The 19,516-nt window shown below is 39.4% G+C and overlaps 1 pseudogene; it reads right to left on the minus strand.

Annotated features, from left to right (window-relative positions):
- Positions 1-12,622: 12,622 nt before the first annotated feature.
- Positions 12,623-19,225, minus strand: LOC131828935 (NXPE family member 1-like; annotated as a pseudogene).
- Between the last annotated feature and the right edge of the window lie 291 nt (positions 19,226-19,516).

A 19,516-nucleotide genomic window follows, 5' to 3' on the forward strand; every position in this document is an offset into this window, starting at 1 on the left:
TGCAGTTGACTTCTAGGTTCATACCATTGCAATTGGAAGATATGCACGATAAGATTTCAGTCTTTTTAAATTGGTTGAGACTTGTTTTGTTGCCAACATGTGATTTATTCTGTAGAATGTTCCATGTGTGCTTGAAAAGAATGTGTATTCTGCTGTTTTGGATGGAATGTTCTGAATATATCTGTTAGATCTATCTGGTTCAATGTGTCATTCAGAGCCAGGGTTTCCTCATTGATTTCCTGTTTGGATGAGCTATCCTTGATATAGGAGGGGTGTTAAATTCCCCTGTATTATAGTCTCACTACAAGTTTATGTTTGTTAAAAGCTACTTTATATGTTTAGGCATTCTCTGGTCAAGTGCATAAATATTTACAATTGTTACATCTTGTTGGCTTGTTCTCTTACTATTACGTAGTGTCCTTTTTTGCCTCTTGCTTGGTACAGTCTTTATTTTAAAGTCTATTTTGTCCAATATAAATATTGCTACTCTGGCTTTCTTTTCACTGCCACTTGCACAATAAACACATTTTTTTCATCCCTTCATGTTCAATCTGTATATGTCTTTAGTGAAATGAGGCTCTTGTTGGCATATAGATGGGTCTTTTTTTTTTTTTAATTGATTAAGTCACCCTGTGTCTTTTGATTGGGGAATTTAACTCATTTACATTCAAAATAATTGTTAGGTATGTAGTTATTGCCATTTTGTCACTTGTTTTATGTCTTTTTTCTTTTTCTCTGTCCCTTTCTTCTCTTGCTCTTGTAGTTTGATGGCTTTCTTTAGTGATAGTCTTGGTTTCCTTTTCATTTTTTGCATATCTTTTGCAGGCTTTTGATTTGTGGTTACCATTAGGTTTATAGATGATACCTTGTGCATCTGGCAGTCTGTATTAGGATACTGGTCACTTATGTTTGAACTCATTCTAGAAGAACTCAATTTTGACTCTTCCCCCACCATGTTTTAGGTAGTGTCATACCTTACATCCTTTTATTTTGTGAATCCAATGCCTGATTTTTATAGATATACTTGATTGTACTGCTTTTGTGCTTTAACCTCTCTACTAGTTTTATAAGTGGTTAATCTACTACATGTTGTGTTCATGCATACCTGTGTATTTTTTTTTTTCTTTCATACTTTTGTTTACTCCTGCTTATGGTATTTCCTTACTCAAAGAATCCCCTTTCACATTTCTCTTAAGGCTGGTTTAGTGATGAATTCCTTTAACTTTGTTTGGGAACATTTTCATCATTACTTCTATTCTAAATGATAGCCTTATTGGATGGAGTGTTCTTGATTGCAAGTTTTTTTTTTTTTTTTTTTTTTTTCCTTTTAGCACTTTGACTGTATCATGCCACTCCTTTCCGGCCTGCAAAGTTCTGCTGAAAATATTTTATTTATTTATTTGAGAGAGAGAGATAGATAGCAAGAGAGCACAAGTGGCAGGGAGAAGGAGAAGCAGGCTCCCTGCTCAGTGCTCCCATCTTAGGACCCTGGGATCAAAACCTGAGCCAAAGGCACATACTTAACTGACTGAGCCACCCATGCTCCCCTCTCTTGCTGCTTTTAAAATTCTCTCTTTGTCACTACTTTTTGCCATTTTAATTACTGTGTGTTGTCATGTGAACCTCCTTGGGTTGATTTTGTGGGGGTATCTCTGTGATTCCTGGATCTGGATGTCTGTTTCTTTTTCCACTTTAGGGAAATGTCAGGATAAAATTTTTGCCTTTTCTCTCTCTCCTCCTCCTTCTCGGATCCCTATAATGCAAATGTTATTATTACACTTGATGGTGTTTCTGAGTTCCCTTAACCTATTCTCATTTTTTATTATTCTTTTCTCTTTTTCCTCTTCAGCTTACTTTCCATTACTCTGTCTTCCAGCTCACTGATCTGATCTGTTTCCTCTGGTCTAGTATTTATTACCTCTAGTGTATTTTAAATTTCAGCTATTGAGTTCTTCATCTTTGGTTGGTTCCTTTTTTTGTATTTCTTATCTCTTTGTTGAAGTTCTCACCAAGATCCTCCTCTCTTTCCTGAAGTCCGGTGGCTTTCTTTACAATCATGACTTTAACTTCTCTGTCTGGCATATTGCTTATTTCTGTTTCATTTAGTTTCTTGCTGTGACTTTATCCTGTGCTTCCATTTGGGACGTATTTGCCATCTCCTCATTTTTTTTCTAAGTCATTGTTTCTAAATGTTAGGAAAGTCAGCTACGTCTCCTGCTCTTGAAAGTAGCGGCCTCATGAAGAAGAGGTTCTGTAGAGCCCTTCAGTGCAGTGAGCCCTGCTTGCTTGAACCTGGCACTTTCAGTTTGTCTCCTTTGTGTGTTGTGTGTACCTTACAGTGGCTGAGCTGCATTTACCTTTAGCCCAGTTAACTACAATGCCTCTCTCTGCTGGTTTGGATCAAGGTTTGGTGCCTGTGTTGTTAGTGGGCCAGACTGGGGCTGCTTTGGACTTGAGTTGAGTCAGACCAGGCTTTTGCCAAAGCTGCGGTAGCACCAAAATACAGTGTGCCATTCCTGTGTCATCTTCCTAAAGTTTTGTTCATAGGTGCAGCCTGCCATCGGACCAGATGCCTGGCGCACACCCCACTACTGGGTCCACAGTTGGAGAAGTGTGTATGGTTATCTTCCCCTCTCCCAGGGGCAGGAGTCACTTTGGTGTGGTCCTGGCTTCTTTTGGGGCTGCTTGCACACTGCCTTGTAGCATTGCTTTGGATGGACTGCCAACGGCACATTAGAGGGGATGGGTCCACAGGAGAACATAGGGTCAGGGTGCGTGGTACCAACAAGGCACAGGAGGGCATTAGCAGCTGCCTGGGAAAAAACCCCACTGATGCTGCGTTAGAGGGGGTGAATCCACAGAAGAGCATGGGGGATGGCGCACACTGTTAGCAAGCTGGGTGGAGAATGTTCAAACTTTGCTGATTCTGGCAGGTGCCTCTGTATCTAGGCTGGGAAGTGGAGAGAGAAATATCATCCATCAATATTTATGTTCTTGGAGAAGTGTCCCAAAGACTTCTCAGTCCCTGCAATGCACACTCGGAGATTAGTAAACAGATCTCTTTTCTGTATAGCCCAGGCATTCATCAAACTGCTGCTTCGCTTCTGTGCTGGATCTCCAAAGACCGTTTGTTGTGCTGTCTCTTTAAGAGCAGGGGCTCAGTTCCCTATCACCCTCTGACCCTGCCAGAGCTGAGCCACCAATTGTAAAAACGCATAAAGTTGGGCCCTTCTGGTTTTCAAAACCAAATGTTACGGAGAATCGTCTTCCCAGTATAGTTGCCCATGCCTGACGTACTTGGTGTGTGATCTGTTCCTCTCTCCTCTCCCTGCCCATGGTGTCCTGTTCTCCTATGGACAGTCCCAGGGTCAGTTTGGCTCCTGACTATGCTTTCACCCTTCCTACCCTCTTTGAGGTGGCCTCTTCTCTACGGTGAGCTGTAGAGAGTCTGTTTTGCCAGTCTTTGGTTCATTTTCTGAGTTATTTATGCTGATGTGGGTGTTCCCTGGGTGTATCCATGGGATGAGGGGAGCCTAGAACCTTCCTCCTCTGCCATCTTCCCTGGAAGTCTAAGAATAGTTTTTGTATTTTTAAAAATCTGGGAGAAAATCAAAAGAATAACTTATACAAAGTCTGAATTTCACTGTCCTACAGTTTCATTGGAATGTAGCCATACTAACTCATTTACATGTGGGCTAGTGCTGCTTTGACCCCACAGTGGGCAGAGTAGTTGTAACAGAGATGAATGGCCCACAAGGGGCAAAACATTCACTATGTAGCCCTTTACAGAAAATGTTAGAGGACGTATCATGAGGATCACATGTTTATTCTCATTTACCCTATCAAAGTATCAAGTAGGATGCTTTCGGCCACAAGTAACAGAAATTATGACCCAAACTTGTTTAAGGAATATGAACATTTATTATCATGTGTAGACAGGCTCCAGGAACAGTGTAGTCAATCTTCATGTCTGATTCTCCAGGCTTTGCATCCAGTGTCATTTGTCTTTGTTCTTAAATGTTCCTTCCTGCCTAGATGGATTCTTTTTGATCGTCTTTGTCCCTAAAATGAAATTTCTCTAACAATACATGTAGAATTATTTGCAGAGATTGGTTTCTAGGGATTTCGTGTATTTATGCTTCAGCAAATGTCATTTAAGAACATGTTAATCTGATTTCCAATTCCATGATCATGTAGGTGGACACTGTTCGTGCCATATGCAATGGTCTTGTCACCGGCATCAGTGACACACATGGAGATCTTTAACAATGTGCTCATGGTAAGGTGTTATATATAACCATGGAAGTTTCCAAACCTTTCTGTCGTCCCGATGTTTTCTGTCTTAAGGATCACTTTAGGGGCACCTGGGTGGCTCAGTGGGTTAAAGCCTCTGCCTTCGGCTCAGGTCATGATCCCAGGATCCTGGGATTGAGCCCCACATGGGGCTCTCTGCTCAGCAGGGAGCCTGTTTCCTCCTCTCTCTGCCTGCCTCTCTGCCTACTTGTGATCTCTGTCTGTCAAATAAGTAAATAAAAATCTTTAAAAAAAAAAAAGATCACTTTAGTAAGAAACTGGGCTTCTTGGGAACAGCCGTTAAAAAGCTTTTTAGGCTCTGATGACCTTGTGAATGAAAACATCAATGAGGAAGGGGCCTGAAGTGCTGGCCAAGTGTGGTAATGACGACAACGGCTGAGTTTTTGTCACCTGATACCCAGTCAGCTTCCTGGGGCGTAGAACCCTTATTTACCACAGATTAGAGCTGGCAGAGTGACACAAGAGTAGCTGTGTTTTTTCCACCCAATCTAAGTATGTCCGTCTGCATCCAAAAGCAAATGTTTCTTAAAAATTTCAGTTGCACGGGGCGCCTGGGTGGCTCAGTCAGTTAAGTGTCTGCCTTCGTTTCAGGTTTATGATCTCAGGGTCCTGGGTTCAGGCTCTGTGCTCAGTGGGGAGTCTGCTTCTCCCTTCGCTTACATCTCTCAAATAAGTAAATAAATAAAATCTCAAAAAACTTCCAGTTCCATGAAGATCAAAAAAGTTTAGTGCTAATAAAAAAAAATGTTTAACTCAAAGGCAATGATTACTAGAATATTCTATCACTTACAATACTTATCCATCTAGATTATGTTTGACTGGAACATCCTGTACTCGAGGGTAGGCTCTCTGTTCATATTATGAAATATCAAAGTTTAAGGTTTTCATTGGAACTTATAAAGAAAAGCAACATTTCTTGTGAAAGAGGGAATAAAACACATTTTACATTAAAAGGCTCAAATCTAGAAATCTAAATGAAGTTGAAAATAAAATAACTGAAATGAGAGAATAGAGATCTCACTAAAAGTACTTTAATATCAGCCTGAATTTCTGAGGAATGTAAAATAATTAGATACTTTTTACAAGTTAGGGTAAGTGTCCAATCCACTGGTACAGTGTCAAGTCTCCCAGGAGGCAAATGAATTCTCCCTTCAAACTGTCATTTATCTTGATTGTATGTGACTGACTCCGGTTACAAAATGTTGTAGTCCACCTTCCTTCTGAAGTAGAACTACCAAGGACGGGAATCTTCATTCTCTCGGTGCTTGTCTTTTATTTTTTCACTCTCTAGTAACAGAAACACTTTTGGTAAGTGATCTTATTGGTATATTAAATGTGTAACCTCCCTTCTTTGTCTTTCCCTTTGTTGATTTCTTTCTCTCTTCCTCAAACTCCTACTTCCTAATTCCTTCCCTTCCTCTTACTATTTTTTGATCACCAGCTTTGTTTTAGCCACTTCTGCTCATTCCTTTGAGATTTTTGAGTCATCTTGATTCCTTCTTGTTCATTTTCTCTCATACTTAGGCCTTTGTCACTAACCTGAACATTAGTGGTCTAAAAGTTGGTGTCCTTGCACCAAACTACTTACCGATGTTCCACTAATGAAGCAGTAGTCTTATTTTTTCTATGAACTTTTAATACAATTTTTAATTAAAAACTAGCTTAAAAATATAAAACATCCATGTTTCAAAAAATCCAAACAGTAAAATACCTAGTTTGAATTGATACTTTAAAAATAGGATTTCACAAAAAGTAACAGGCAGCAGAGAACATAAGAGATTTTCCAGCAAGTTCTATTAGAATTACAGGCTCTGTTGGCACATGTCTGCCTTCCAATGCATTGCAAGTAGCAGTGCACCAAGAGTTTTGCTATGGCATGATGAAAATCATCAGATTTCTCACCTGTCATGTTTCCTTTTCCCTCACTATGCCCTCCACCCCATGCCCACTGAGTTAATGCTTATATTTTAGGTTTGTTACGTAGCATTTCTGTACTGATATCATATTCTGTATTAGACAGGAAGCAAACAATAATGACTTAAACATATAAATTTATCCCTCACCTAACAGTCCTAAAGTGAGCAGGCCAGGGCCAGTATGATGTTCCATAGTTTCAAGGGTTGCAGTTCCTTCTGCCTTTTTCTGCCACTCTTTTTTTTTTGGAGAAGGTGATAATCTTTTTCTTTTCTTTTTTTTTTAAGATTTTATTTATTTATTTTGACAGAGATCACAAGTAGGCAGAGAGGCAGGCAGAGAGAGAGGGGGAAGCAGGCTCCCTGCTGAGCAGAGAGCCTGATGCGGGACTTGATCCCAGGACCCTGAGATCATGACCTGAGCTGAAGGCAGAGGCTTTAACCCACTGAGCTACCCAAGGTACGATAATCTTAACTTTATTAGTTTCTTGCAGCTTTATTGAGGTGTAACTGACATACAGATAACTGCGTGTATTTAATGTGTACAGTTGGGTGAATTTGAACATACGCTTATACCCACGACATTATCATCACAATGAAGGTGCTATTCCTTTTTTTTTTTTTTAGATTTTATTTATTTATTTGAGATAGAGAGAATGCACGAGTGGGGGGGTGGGGTCGGGGGAGAGGCAGAGGGAGAGGGAAAAGCAGGATGCCCACTGAGCAGGAAGCCTGAGATGGGGCTCGATCCCAGGACCATAACCCAATCTGAAGGCAGACGCCTAACTGACTGAGCCATCCAGGCACCCCCTGGTGCTATTCTTTTTCTTTTTTTAAAATTTATTTATTTATTTATTTATTTATTTATTTATTTGACACAGAGAGAGAGAGAGATCACAAGTAGGCAGAGAAGCAGGCAGAGAGAGAGAGGAGGAAGCAGGCTCCCCACCAAGCAGAGAGCCCAATGCGGGGCTTGATCCCAGGACCCTGAGATCATGACCTGGGCCAAAGGCAGAGGCTTTAACCCACTGAGCCACCCAGGCACCCCTACCCTGGTGCTATTCTTAACATATGACATCAATCTCATGGTCTGACCTGGTTCTTTCATCTCTCAGCATTATATCTAGAGTTTAACCAGTAGGAGAGGGAGGGCAAGTTGTTTTACTCTTAACAGATGACCCAAATGTTTTCCATAGAACTTCCACTCATAATCGTGGGCAAGATGTTGTTGTGGTCACCAGTAGCTGCAAGGAAGACTATATCCTTTAGTTGGGTGACCGTGGGCTGAACTAAAATAATGGTATTTTGTTACCAATGGTGTTTTCCTACCAAATGGATACTGAGAGACCATACCCAGTCTCTGCTTTACTGTCCATGCTTAGCCCCCCGTAGACCTCGCAGTCCCTGTTTGTCTAGATCCACAGAACAGTCATAAATAAGCATGGCTGTACTGGGTTTGTGACCTGTGGACAGAATGGGAACATAGGGATGGTGGAAGAATTGGTAAATTCTGAAATAAGAGTTCTTTCAGATAATCCTGGAATAGGTAAGTCCTAATGATTCAGTTTGCTAAAGAGAGATTCTGTAATCCTATAGTTTTATTAAAATTCCAGTGTGACATGGTTGGGTTTCTGTGAGGTTTGGTAGCATTGCACCCTGGATGACTGAATATCGTTACTCTGGGGTCGTAAGATCCATCTGCCTATCCTACTAATGTGCTGGCGCACTTGGTGAGAAGACAGCCTTAAAGCTTATTATTGTAAAGCATATCTTGTACAGTATTTACGTGTCAGGATATACATTTTGCCAAGTGTCAGGCTAAGTGCTCTGAAAGACTAGATCAGATATAACAAATCTTCTTATGATTAGTGTTAGCATTTACATAATAGTATGTTGATAATAATATTAAGATTCCATTATACTTACAGACTAAAGGTTATGGTAGAGGGACTAATGTCCCCCCCTCCCCCGCCTCAAAGATATCTGCATCCTGATCCCCGGGACCTGTGAATATTTACCTTCTCTGGCAAAAGGGACTTTCCAGGTATGATTATGGGTATGGATTTCGAGATGGGAGATTATCCTGAATGATCCAGGTAGGACCAATCTAAATCTCACTTATGCTCAAAAGTGGGAGAGGGAGGCAGAGGAGTGCGTCTGAAGAACGTGAGGTGGGGAACTGACCTATTGCTGTAGCTTTGTAAAATGGAGAAGAGGGCTGTGAGAAACAAAGGCACCTCTAGAATCTAGAAAAGGCAAGGAAGCAGATTCTGCCCTAGAGCCTCAAGAAAAGAATGCTGCCCTATTATAACTTTTTTTTTTTTTTAGCTCAATGAGATACGTTTGATTACTGAACTATAGAACTGCAAGATGATATATTTTTATTGTTTTAAACCACTTTGACACCTTTTCAAGTGTCATCTCATCTAACATTTCAAGTCATCACATCTAACATTTATATAAATAGAAGAAGAAAAGCCCCTTACTTTATATCACTTAGTAACATCAAACATTTTTCTATAGATCATGCACATTTTAAAATTTAAAAAATATATATTTTATTTATTTATTTGAGATAGAGTGAGAGGGAGAGAGGGCACAAAGAGGGCAGAGGGAGAAGCAGGCTCTCCGCTGAGCAGGGAGCCCAATGCAGGGCTTGATCCCAGGACCTCAAGGTCATAACCTGAGCTGAAGGCAGATGCTTAAAAGACTGAGCCACCCAGGTGCCCCTAGATCACGCACATTTTGTTAAATTTGTGAAATAGCTTTTCAGAGCACAAAGTGGATCGTATCACTCCTTCCTTAGTTGATTTCTGTAGCTTTCAAAAGCTTATAGAATGAACCCTAAAATTCTCAGCATGCTACTTGAGAACTTCTGTGATTTAGTTTTCTTCCTTTCTTTCTAGCCTCTTCCTTTGCCACGCTCCACTGAATACTCACTCCACTGGCCTATTGAACAAACTTCATGGTGATTTTGCTTATGCATAGAGTTATCAGATTAAAAAAATTAATACAGGATACTAGATTAAATTTGAATTATTTCTAAAAAGGAATAACTTAGTGTATTTTCCATGCAGTAGTTACCCTTTATCTCAAGTAATGTGCATAAACAACTAGAAATTACTCAAATTTAACTTAGACCCTAGATTACTATTTGCTAAACCTGGCAACCCTATTCATGATCTTTATGAGTTTTCTCTTTCACCTCATTCTCTGTCTACAGATATCCTCAGGGCTAAGTCAAAGATCAACTTTAACATAAGCCCTTGCCTTTTTACTTTCTTCATAGAATTGGTAGTTTGAATGTCTTTTCGGATTGCAGCCTTGCTGAACATTTATTTTTCTCCATTTGCCCATAATTCCTCATATCTATTAGAACCTTAATAAATATTTGCAGAACACATGAATAAATATTAGGCAATAGATCATTAGTTGAAATAAATCTCAGAATGAATTTTATTGGTAAACTCAGGCTTTATAGAAAGTTATTTTAAAGCCAAGTAAAAACATTATTCTTTTATAAGTAACGTGGCTTTGCATTTGCCACTAAAACACATTTTAATAAAATAGAAACTCCATATCAAATTGCTAAGTGCATAAACTAAAGGTTAGGAAGTTATGCCAACAGAGAATTAGGATAACCAAACCAAAATGTTCCTACTCTGAAGCTGAGGGTAACCATCAAAGACATTTGCACAGTGTCCCAGACAGATCACCGACCCTAGGAGGCGCACTACCATGTTTAAATATGAATGTAGAATACTAATACTTTCCCCTTTTGGATAAACAACTATAAAAACCTCTTATAAAAAGAGTTTGAAATAATTTCCTTGAGCTGATTTCTCTCTTTAAGATCCAAGGTGATTGACATCACAGATACCGGCTAGGAATTGTGCTCCAAGAAATCCATGATTCCCAGAATTCATATTGATAAATTTCCCCTGCATAAGAACGTCTCTTGGAACACCCAAGCCAAGTACCACCCACCATGATAGTAAGAGAAAACTTACTATCATGCTGGGAGATGTCCATAAGTTAAGGAAGTTGCACCATTTCAACTCCCACAGACAATCAGTGTGTCCTGGGGTTTTCAATTCAAATTATTTATCTACTATACACGTTCTCTTCTTTCATCATTTCTGTGTCACTTATTAAGTTCATGTACTATTTTTCTTGGAGTACTGTGAGCCTCTAATAAACCTACTGTCCGAGTTTTATCCCACCTGTATTCTTCAATACAACTGCCAGAACACTCTATCTAGTTGCACATGCAACTGCATTCATTACTATTTAAAATCCCAGTCCCTTATGTAAGGACACAAGCCTTCTTAGCATGGTGTGCAGACCTTTTTTTGCTTCTTTATCTATGTTTCTTGCTATGCTTACCTCCCATTTTTCTAGACACTTGCCTTCTGATGATTGTAAACTATATCAAGGAAGGTAGTGCATTTGCCTGATCCATTGCTATCTCCCTAATATCTTCAGAGAAGCTGGCACAAAGTCATGTTTAGTCTGATGCATGAATAAATATACATTGCATTTCTTTCCTCCAGCTGATGAAAGACTACTGGACTTTCCTGCTTCAAAGCTCTTATCCTCCTCTTGACTCACTCTGTTTCAAACTTGTGTATGTGTATATGTAAAAGGGAATAGGGGGAGGAATGGGGAGCCAGGTGCTCGATAGAACAAACAGAAGTGGTACCTTATTCTCTGCTGTTGATGGCTCTTCAGGTTCAATTCAGAGAAAGGAAGGGATCACATTTTCATCCTTACGGTGACTTTAGGCCTAAGAATGGTTAGTGGGTAAGAAAAGATTTGGTGAGATGCCCCATTTGAGATCAAAGGGAAAGAATAGAAAGCCAACTGAGCTTTTACTTATTTCAGAAAAGAGTCAAGGACTACAGATCAACACTTGGATAACTACATGAAATCTGGAATGCGTGTTATTTTTCTGTGTTTGCTATCCATACTTGATTTTCTCCTAGCATATTTTTTGAACACTTGAGTGAAGAAGGTAGCATTCCCTTCTGTCATCAAGCTTAGGGAAAATGGGGTCAAAATGGATAGTAGCAGAATGGAAAGGAAGAAGAAATGGACTGAGCTTCTGAAACTTAGAGAAAGTTAGCAAAGGAGCAAAAGAGTCTGGAACTAATAGGTCATCTCAGACTTGGCCCACAGGTTCTGGATTTGTGGTGGTACACAGTTACCCTTTGCAAAATGGCTCATGAAGAGACCCTCATTGGTATTCTAAGCAATGAAGTTCTCCAGCTTAATGGAGAACTGGTAGACCAACAAGTGAGCATCTGTTGGTGAGCAAGGGAAGAAAGATAGAGAATTGATGCAGCCATGATTGATGAGGAAAATATGCTCAGACCCCAGTTTCTGGAGGCTTTTAAGCATCACTACGTCGCAGCTCGGTGAATATGGACTCCTTCAACCCGAGCAGCACATGCTGAGTGTCTGATCTTGAGATCCACTGGAGAGGACCAGTAGAAGTCGACTTTGGGGAAAGATTACTCAGGATGCAGTGTGGACAGTGGAGAGGGCAGGGTTGTTGGGGGCAGGCTAGGACAAGTGATCTAGATGAGATGGTGATGATCTGAACCCAGCAGCACTAGGCAGGGAGAGAAATGGGTGAATGAAAAAGATATTTATTTTTTATTTTTATTTTTTTTAACATTTTATTTATTTATTTGACAGACAGAGATCACAAGTAGGCAGAGAGGCAGGCAGAGAGAGAAGAGGAAGCAGACTCCCTACAGAGCAGAGAGCCCGACATGGGACTCGATCCCAGGACCCTGGGATCATGACCTGAGCTGAAGACAGAGGCTTTTAACCACTGAGCCACCCAGGTGCCCTGAAAAAGATATTTAAGAGGGGGATTCTGCATATTGGATATATGAGATGAAGGCAAATGGTTTTTTAAAATTTTATCAAAGAGTCCTTTTTTGGAGTAACATTTTAAACATGTATCAGAATACTTTTACATGGACCATATTTTGCAAACCTAGGTCTACAGTGAAAGACATGATTGACTCTGAGAATACTGGTCCTCATGGTAAAGTAAAGGTACATATAATACAGAGTTCCACTTTGGGCAGCCCTCTGTTAGTGAACTTTTTGGGGAGAATGCCAAACTTGGTAGGGGGAGTCATGAAAAGGGGTCTCACAAACACCACATGTCTGACCAGACCTTGAGTAGAAGAGGCATCAGAAAATGTCATGTTCAATATTAAATGAGATGGGCAATATAACACTGCCCATGGGAACTTTGGAGGGTGCTTAGAACTGTATTTTATGTGTGAAAAAGGCTTTATTCCTTGACAGGAAGGTAAGAATTTCTCAGTTGTGAGTGGTCACGTGAGGCAGGGACTTACAAGGTGTGTACTGAGGTCTCACACTCTTGAGTTTAGGGTTAGGCCATGTTCAGCGAAGGCATGAGTGGTGCCATTAACAAATTTATCTTTGAAAATAACCCTGTCGTGGCATTGGTTCCTTGCCTCCAGAGAGCAGATATGCCTTCATGGGGGTATCCACCCCCATCGCGAGGACAGAGACCTGGCCTTCCCAGAAGAGAGTGACACTGACAAGGTGGGTGCCATTGTGAAAGGGTGTCACCTTCCTACAGTGCTGCTTTTAGAAAGGGGGATGACATCCTGGCCTTCAGGAAATACCACCTACTTCCCCCCTGCACCCCCCAGCAGGATGTCTAGCTGCTCTCTCCTCCAGTAGGAGTCTCAAGGCTGGAGGAGGGTGGCTGTGCTGTGTGTGGCTCTGGTGGTGATACTCATGTGGGTGAAAAGTCTGGGTGGGATCAGCTGGTTTAGTTTCTCCAGGATTCTCTTTATTCTTTGCTCAGTCTCCATTGGTGGCTTTCATGGGCTCAGTGATATTTTAGGGTGTGAGGACTTCATGGAGGTATTCCAGTGATGGAAGGAGATAGGTAAGTTTAGACCAGAACAAAACTGAAAATGCAAGGTATGTGACATAATGAAACGAACCACGTCATTTTACCTATTATGAATTTGAATGTTTATTTACCTATCATCATATTATTTAAACTCTGACAATTTTGAGTGACATGTAAACATTTTTTTAATTAAAAATTATTTTTAATTATAGTTGATATACAATATTATATTACTGTCAGGTATAGAACATAGCGATTTGCCCATTCTTTACATTATAAAATGTTCACCACTATCAGTGTAATCATGTGTCAACATATGAAGTTATTACAGTATTATTGACCATCTTCCCTATGTGGTACTTTTCATCCCCATGACTTATTTATAATTGGAAGATTGTACTTCTTAATCCCGTTTATCAGGTTCATTTATCCCTACTTTGTCCTCTCCTCAAGGCAACAAAGAGTTGGCTCATTTGCTTATTTCTTGGATTCAACATGTCAGTGAAATTATATGGTATTTTTCTCTGTTTGGCTTATTTCATTTAGCGTACATAATACCATCTAGTTCCATGCATGTTGAGGCAAATGGCAAGCTTTCTTTTTCCTGACTCTTTTGTATGTGCATCAAGTGTTCTTTATCTGTTTATCAATCAGTGGACCCTTAGGCTGCATGTAAATAATGCTTCAGTAAACACAAGGGTGCATATATATTTCTGAATTAGGGTTTTCATTTTCTACAGGTAGAAACCCAGAAGTGGAATTACTGTGTGGTATTTCTTTCTTTCTTTTTTTTTTTTTTTTAAAGATTTTATTTATTTTTCACAAGTAGGCAGGGAGGCAGGCAGAGAGAGAGGAGGAAGCAGGCTCCCCGCTGAGCAGAGAGCCCAATGTGGGGCTCAATCCCAGGACCCTGGGATCATGACCTGAGCCAAAGGCAGAGGCTTTACCCCACTGAGCCACCCAGGCCCCCCCGAGTGTTATTTCTATTTTTAACTTTTAAGGAATCTCCCTACTGGTTTTGCATACTGGATGCACCCCAGTTACATTCCCACCAATAGTGCCCTAGAGTATCTTTTTCTCCACACCTTTGTCAGCACTGTTACTTCTTGTCTTTTTGACACTAGCCATTCTTATAGGTGTGAGGTGATAGCTCGCTGTGGTTTCAGTTTGCATTTCCCTGATGATGAGTGATGCTGAGCATCTTTTCCTGTGGCCATTGGCCATCCATATGTCTTCTTTGAAAAATGTCTATTTAGGTTCTTTGCCCATTCTTTAAAATTAAAATTAAATTTTTTTAATAGATTTATTAGAGAGTACATGTGTGCATGTGCTTGAGCAGGGAGAGGGGCAGAGGGAGAAGGAGATTCCCCACCAAGTAGGGAGCCCGATGCCCAGGACTCCAGGGTCATGACCTGAGCTGAAGGCAGACACTTAACGGACTGAGCCACCTGGGTGCCCCTCTCTGCCCATTTCTAGTTAGATTATCATGTTTGGTATTGTGTGAGTTCTTACTATATTTTTGAATATTTGCACTTTGCAGGATATATCACTTGCTAATACCTTATCCCATTTAATTGGTTGCTTTTCATTTTGTTGCTAGTTTCCATTACTGGGCAAAACCTTTGAGCTTGACATAGTCCCAATAGTTTATTTTTCCTGCATTTCCCTTACCTGAGGAGACATAGCCATAAAATGTTGCTTGTTTTGTTAGATGTTTTTGCCTATTTTGTTTTAGGTGTTCTATGGCTTTAGATCTTAGAGTTAGGTCTTTAATCTTTTTTGGGTTTATTTTTGTATATGGTGTTAAGAAAGTGGTCCAGTTTTCCCAACACCATTTTTTGAAGAGACTCTATTTTCCCCATTGTATACTCTTGCCTCTTTTCTCATAGATTGATGTACCATGAAAGTATAGACATTTCTGGCGTCTCTATCCTGTTCCCTTGATGTAAGTGTTTATATTGTTCCAATACCATACTGTTTTGATGACTGCAACTTTGTAGTATATCTTGAAATCTGGAATTCTGCTACCTCTAGCTTTGTTCTTTCTCAAAATTGCTTTTGCAATTTGGGGACTTTTGTAGTTCCATGTAAATTTTAGAATTGTATGTTCTAGTTCTGTGGAAAAATCTATTGGTAGTTTGATCAGGATTGCATGGAACTTGTAGACTGCTTTCAGTGGAATGCACTGTATAACAATATTCTTCCAACCCATTAACATGGTTTATCCTTTCAGTGTCAACTTTAATTACTTCCTCAGTGTCTTTCTTAGAGTTTTCAAGTACAGGTTTTTCACTTGGCTAAATTCCCAAGTATTCATTGTTATTATTCCTAAATATTTTATGCTTTTTAATGCAAATTATAAGTGGGAGTATATTCTTAATTTATATGCTAGTTTGTTATTAGTGTAATAGATATACAGATTTCTATATATTAATTTTGTATCCTCAATTTTGATGAATTCACTTACTAGTTTTAGTAGCTTGTTGAAATCTTTAGGGTTTCTATAAATAGTGGCAGTTTTGCTTCTTCCTTAGCAATTTAGATAACTGTTATTTCTTGTTCTTCTCTAATTGCTACAGCTATTATTTCCAGTATTAGGCTGAAATAAAAGATGAGACTGGACATCCTTGTCATGTTCCTGGTTTTATAGGAAAGGCTTTAGTTTTTCAACAGTGAGTGTGATATTAGCTGGAGATTTGTCATGTATTTCCTTTATTATGTTGAAGTATATACCCTCTAACCGACTTAGTTAAGTTTTTAATCACAAATGAGTGTTGAATTTTGCGAAGTGCTTTATCTCATCTATTGTATGATCATATGGATTTTTTTTTAAGAGTGCAAGTGATGAGGGAGGGGCAGAATCTGAAGCAGGCTCCTCGCACATTGCTGAGATCAGGACCTGAGCTGAAGTCAAGAGTTAGACACTTAACTGACTGAGCCACCTAGGCTCCCTGATCATATGGTTTTTATCTTTCATTTTTGTTAATGTGGTATATCACATTGATGATTTGCTGTATTGAATAATTCTTGGAATAAATCTCACTTAAATACAGTGAATGAAGCTCTTAATGTTTGTGAGTATGGTTTACAAATATTTTGTTGAGGATTTTTGCTGCTATGTTCATCAGGGATATTAGCCTATATTTTTTGCTGTGTCTTTGTCTGATTTTGATATCAAGGTAATGCTGGCTTCATAAAATGAACTTGGTAGTTTTCCTTTCATTACTACTTTTTTGGAGTAGTTTGAGAAGACTAGGTTAACTGTTTTTTTTTTTTTAATTTTTTATTTTTTTATAAACATGTATTTTTATCCCCAGGGGTACAGGTCTGTGAATCACCAGGTTTACACACTTCACAGCACTCACCAAAGCACATACCCTCCCCAATGTCCATAATCCCACCCCCTTCTCCCAACCCCCCTCCCCCCAGCAACCCTCAGTTTGTTTTGTGAGATTAAGAGTCACTTATGGTTTGTCTCCCTCCCAATTCCATCTTGTTTCATTGATTCTTCTTCTACCCACTTAGGCCCCCATGTTGCATCACCACTTCCTCATATCAGGGAGATCATATGATAGTTGTCTTTCTCTGCTTGACTTATTTCACTAAGCATGATATGCTCTAGTTCCATCCATGTTGTCACAAATGGCAAGATTTCATTTCTTTTGATGGCTGCATAGTATTCCATTGTGTATATACACCACATCTTCTTGATCCATTCATCTGTTGATGGACATGTAGGTTCTTTCCACAGTTTGGCTATTGTGGACATTGCTGCTATAAACATTCGGGTGCACGTGCCCCTTCAGATCACTATGTTTGTATCTTTAGGGTAAATAGCCAGTAGTGCAATTGCTGGGTCATAGGGCAGTTCTATTTTCAACTGTTTTTTAAATGTTTGGTAGAATTTTTCTGTGAATACATCTGGTTCTGGATTTTTGCTTGTTGGGAGAATTTTTGATTACCAGCTCAATTTCATCCCTAGTAATCAGTATTCCATTTTGGAAGACTGTATTTCCAGGATTTCTGGAGAGAAATCTTATAGGCTGCCCAATTTATGGCATATAATTTTTTTCATAGTAGTCCCTTATTTTTGTGCTGTTATTTTTTGTCTTTCATTTAGGCTTTTTCGTGATATGTCTGATAGATTTATCAGGTTTTTCAAATAACCAGCTATTTATCTTTTCTATGGTTAAGTCTGTTTTTAATTTGTTTCTACTTTGATATTTATTATTTCCTTTTATTAATCTTGGGTTTTGTTTTTAAGTGTTAGGTTAGATATTTTTCTTGTTTTTGATGTAGGCCTCTATTGCCATAAACGTCCCTCTAGGAACTGCTTTTGTTGTGTCCCAAAGATGTCTGACCATAGTATTTCTAGTTCTATTTGTGTCCTGGTGTTTTTAAATTTACTTTTTGTTTTCTCCATCAGCCCACTGGTTGTGTAGTATAGCCTCCACATGTTGGTGCGCTTTCTAGTTTCATACCGTCGTGTTTGGAAAAAATGTTTGGTATAATTTCAATCTACTTGTGCTCCTAAGTGTGATCTACCCTGGAGAGTGTTTTATGTGCACTTGAAAAGAATGTGTGCATTGCTTTTGTGGATGGATTGTTCTTTGTATATCACCTTAAGTTCATCTGGTCTAATGTGTCTTTCAAAGTCACTACTTGATGGGACTGGGCTGTTGAAGTTCCCTACTAGTAGTGTATGAGAGCTTCTCCCTTTATGTCTGTTAAGTGCATAGGTATTTATAATTGTTATATATCCTCTTGTTTGAGCCATCCCTTTATTATTGTATAATGCTATTGTCTTTTAAAGTCTGTTACATCTGATACAAGTATAGCGATGCTGGCTCTTTTTTCCATCGCTTCCTTTATTTTCAGTTATATTTATTTCACTGTCTTGAGGTCTGAAGTGGATCTCTTACAGACTGCATATAGGTGGGTCTTTTTTCTTTTTAATTCAGTCTCCCTAGGTCTTCTGATTGGCAAAAAGCACATACTTATTAATAATTAAATGTAATAAACACTCTATACTGTTAATTTTATTCTAGTTGTTTGGTCATTCTTTTCCTTTCTTGTCATGCATGGATTCCTTTTTTATAGGTTTTTGATTTGTGGCTACTATGTTTATATAATATATATATAGCAGTCTATATAAAGGTGATTATTGTTTACGTTTAAACACATTCCAAAAGAACTACATTTTTAATCCCTCTTCCATGTATAGGACAACTAATTATATATAAAATTGATATTAGTACCTTAATATTTTACTAGCTTTGTACATTTTTGATCTGCCTTTCCTATATGTTTGCTTATAGCCTTGTAATTTTTCCCTTCCTATAGCTTTTTCTCTTCCCTTCAAAGAAGTTTCTTAGAAGGTTGTTTAAGTGGTTTTAGACTCTTACCTTTTGTTCCCCTGGGAACCTATTTATCTCTCCTTCAATTTGGAATGATAACCTTGCTGGTTTAGAGTGTACTTGGTTGCAGGCTTTTTTCCTACAAAACTTTGTGTCTACCAAAGTTTCGGCTCAAGAATCAGCTTATAGCCTTATGTGGATTTCCTTGTAGGTAAGTAATTTTTGTTCTATTTAATTTTCATCATCATTAGTATGTGTCCTGCTGTGGACCTTTTTTGGGTTCACTTTGAGGGCTCTCTGTGGATCCTGGAACTCGGTATTTGTTTAATTCCCCAACATAGGGAAGTTTTCACTGATTATTTCTTTGTTAAGGTTTCGGTTTCTGAAACTCCTGTATTGTGAATCATGTTATCCTTGAGGTTTCTTCCAGACCTGTTCTATATTTTCTAAGCTACTGTTGATACCTTCTACTCTATTTTTGTCTGACTCTCTGCTTGTTTCTATGTCTTAGGTTGGCTACAACTTGCAGGCCCATCTCCTTCCCTCACTGGGGCAAGACTTGCGTTGGAGGGGTGCTGGGTCTGGACCGGGTTGACCATCACGTGTGGCAATTTGCAGGAGCACCGACCACGGTAAGTCCACAGGGCAGACTTGAGCAGGGTGAATGGTGCTAGCAAGGCAGATGCAGAATGGCACCCACCCGTTTCAGGAAAAGTGGTAGCTGCCGGCATTTCTGCTCCTGGAGCAAGTTCCTACAGATCCCTGTCCCTCTAGCACAAGTCTTACAATTAGTTTATAAACATCCTACAGGTAGCACAGGCACTTTTCAAACTGCTGCCTCTGTGGTCTCAGAGTAATATTGCACGTGGGCTCTTTTAAGAGTATAATCTTTCCTGTAGCCCTCTGCTCTTACTGAAGTTAAGCTCTGCTGCTTTTCAAAGCCAGATGCCACAGATGTTATGGGCTCATCTATCCATTGCAGATCCCAATGACTGAGAGTGCTCAAGGAAGGTCTGAAACCC

The sequence above is a fragment of the Mustela lutreola genome, chromosome 1, assembly GCF_030435805.1.
Source record: "Mustela lutreola isolate mMusLut2 chromosome 1, mMusLut2.pri, whole genome shotgun sequence".
Classification (NCBI taxonomy): Eukaryota; Metazoa; Chordata; class Mammalia; order Carnivora; family Mustelidae; genus Mustela; species Mustela lutreola.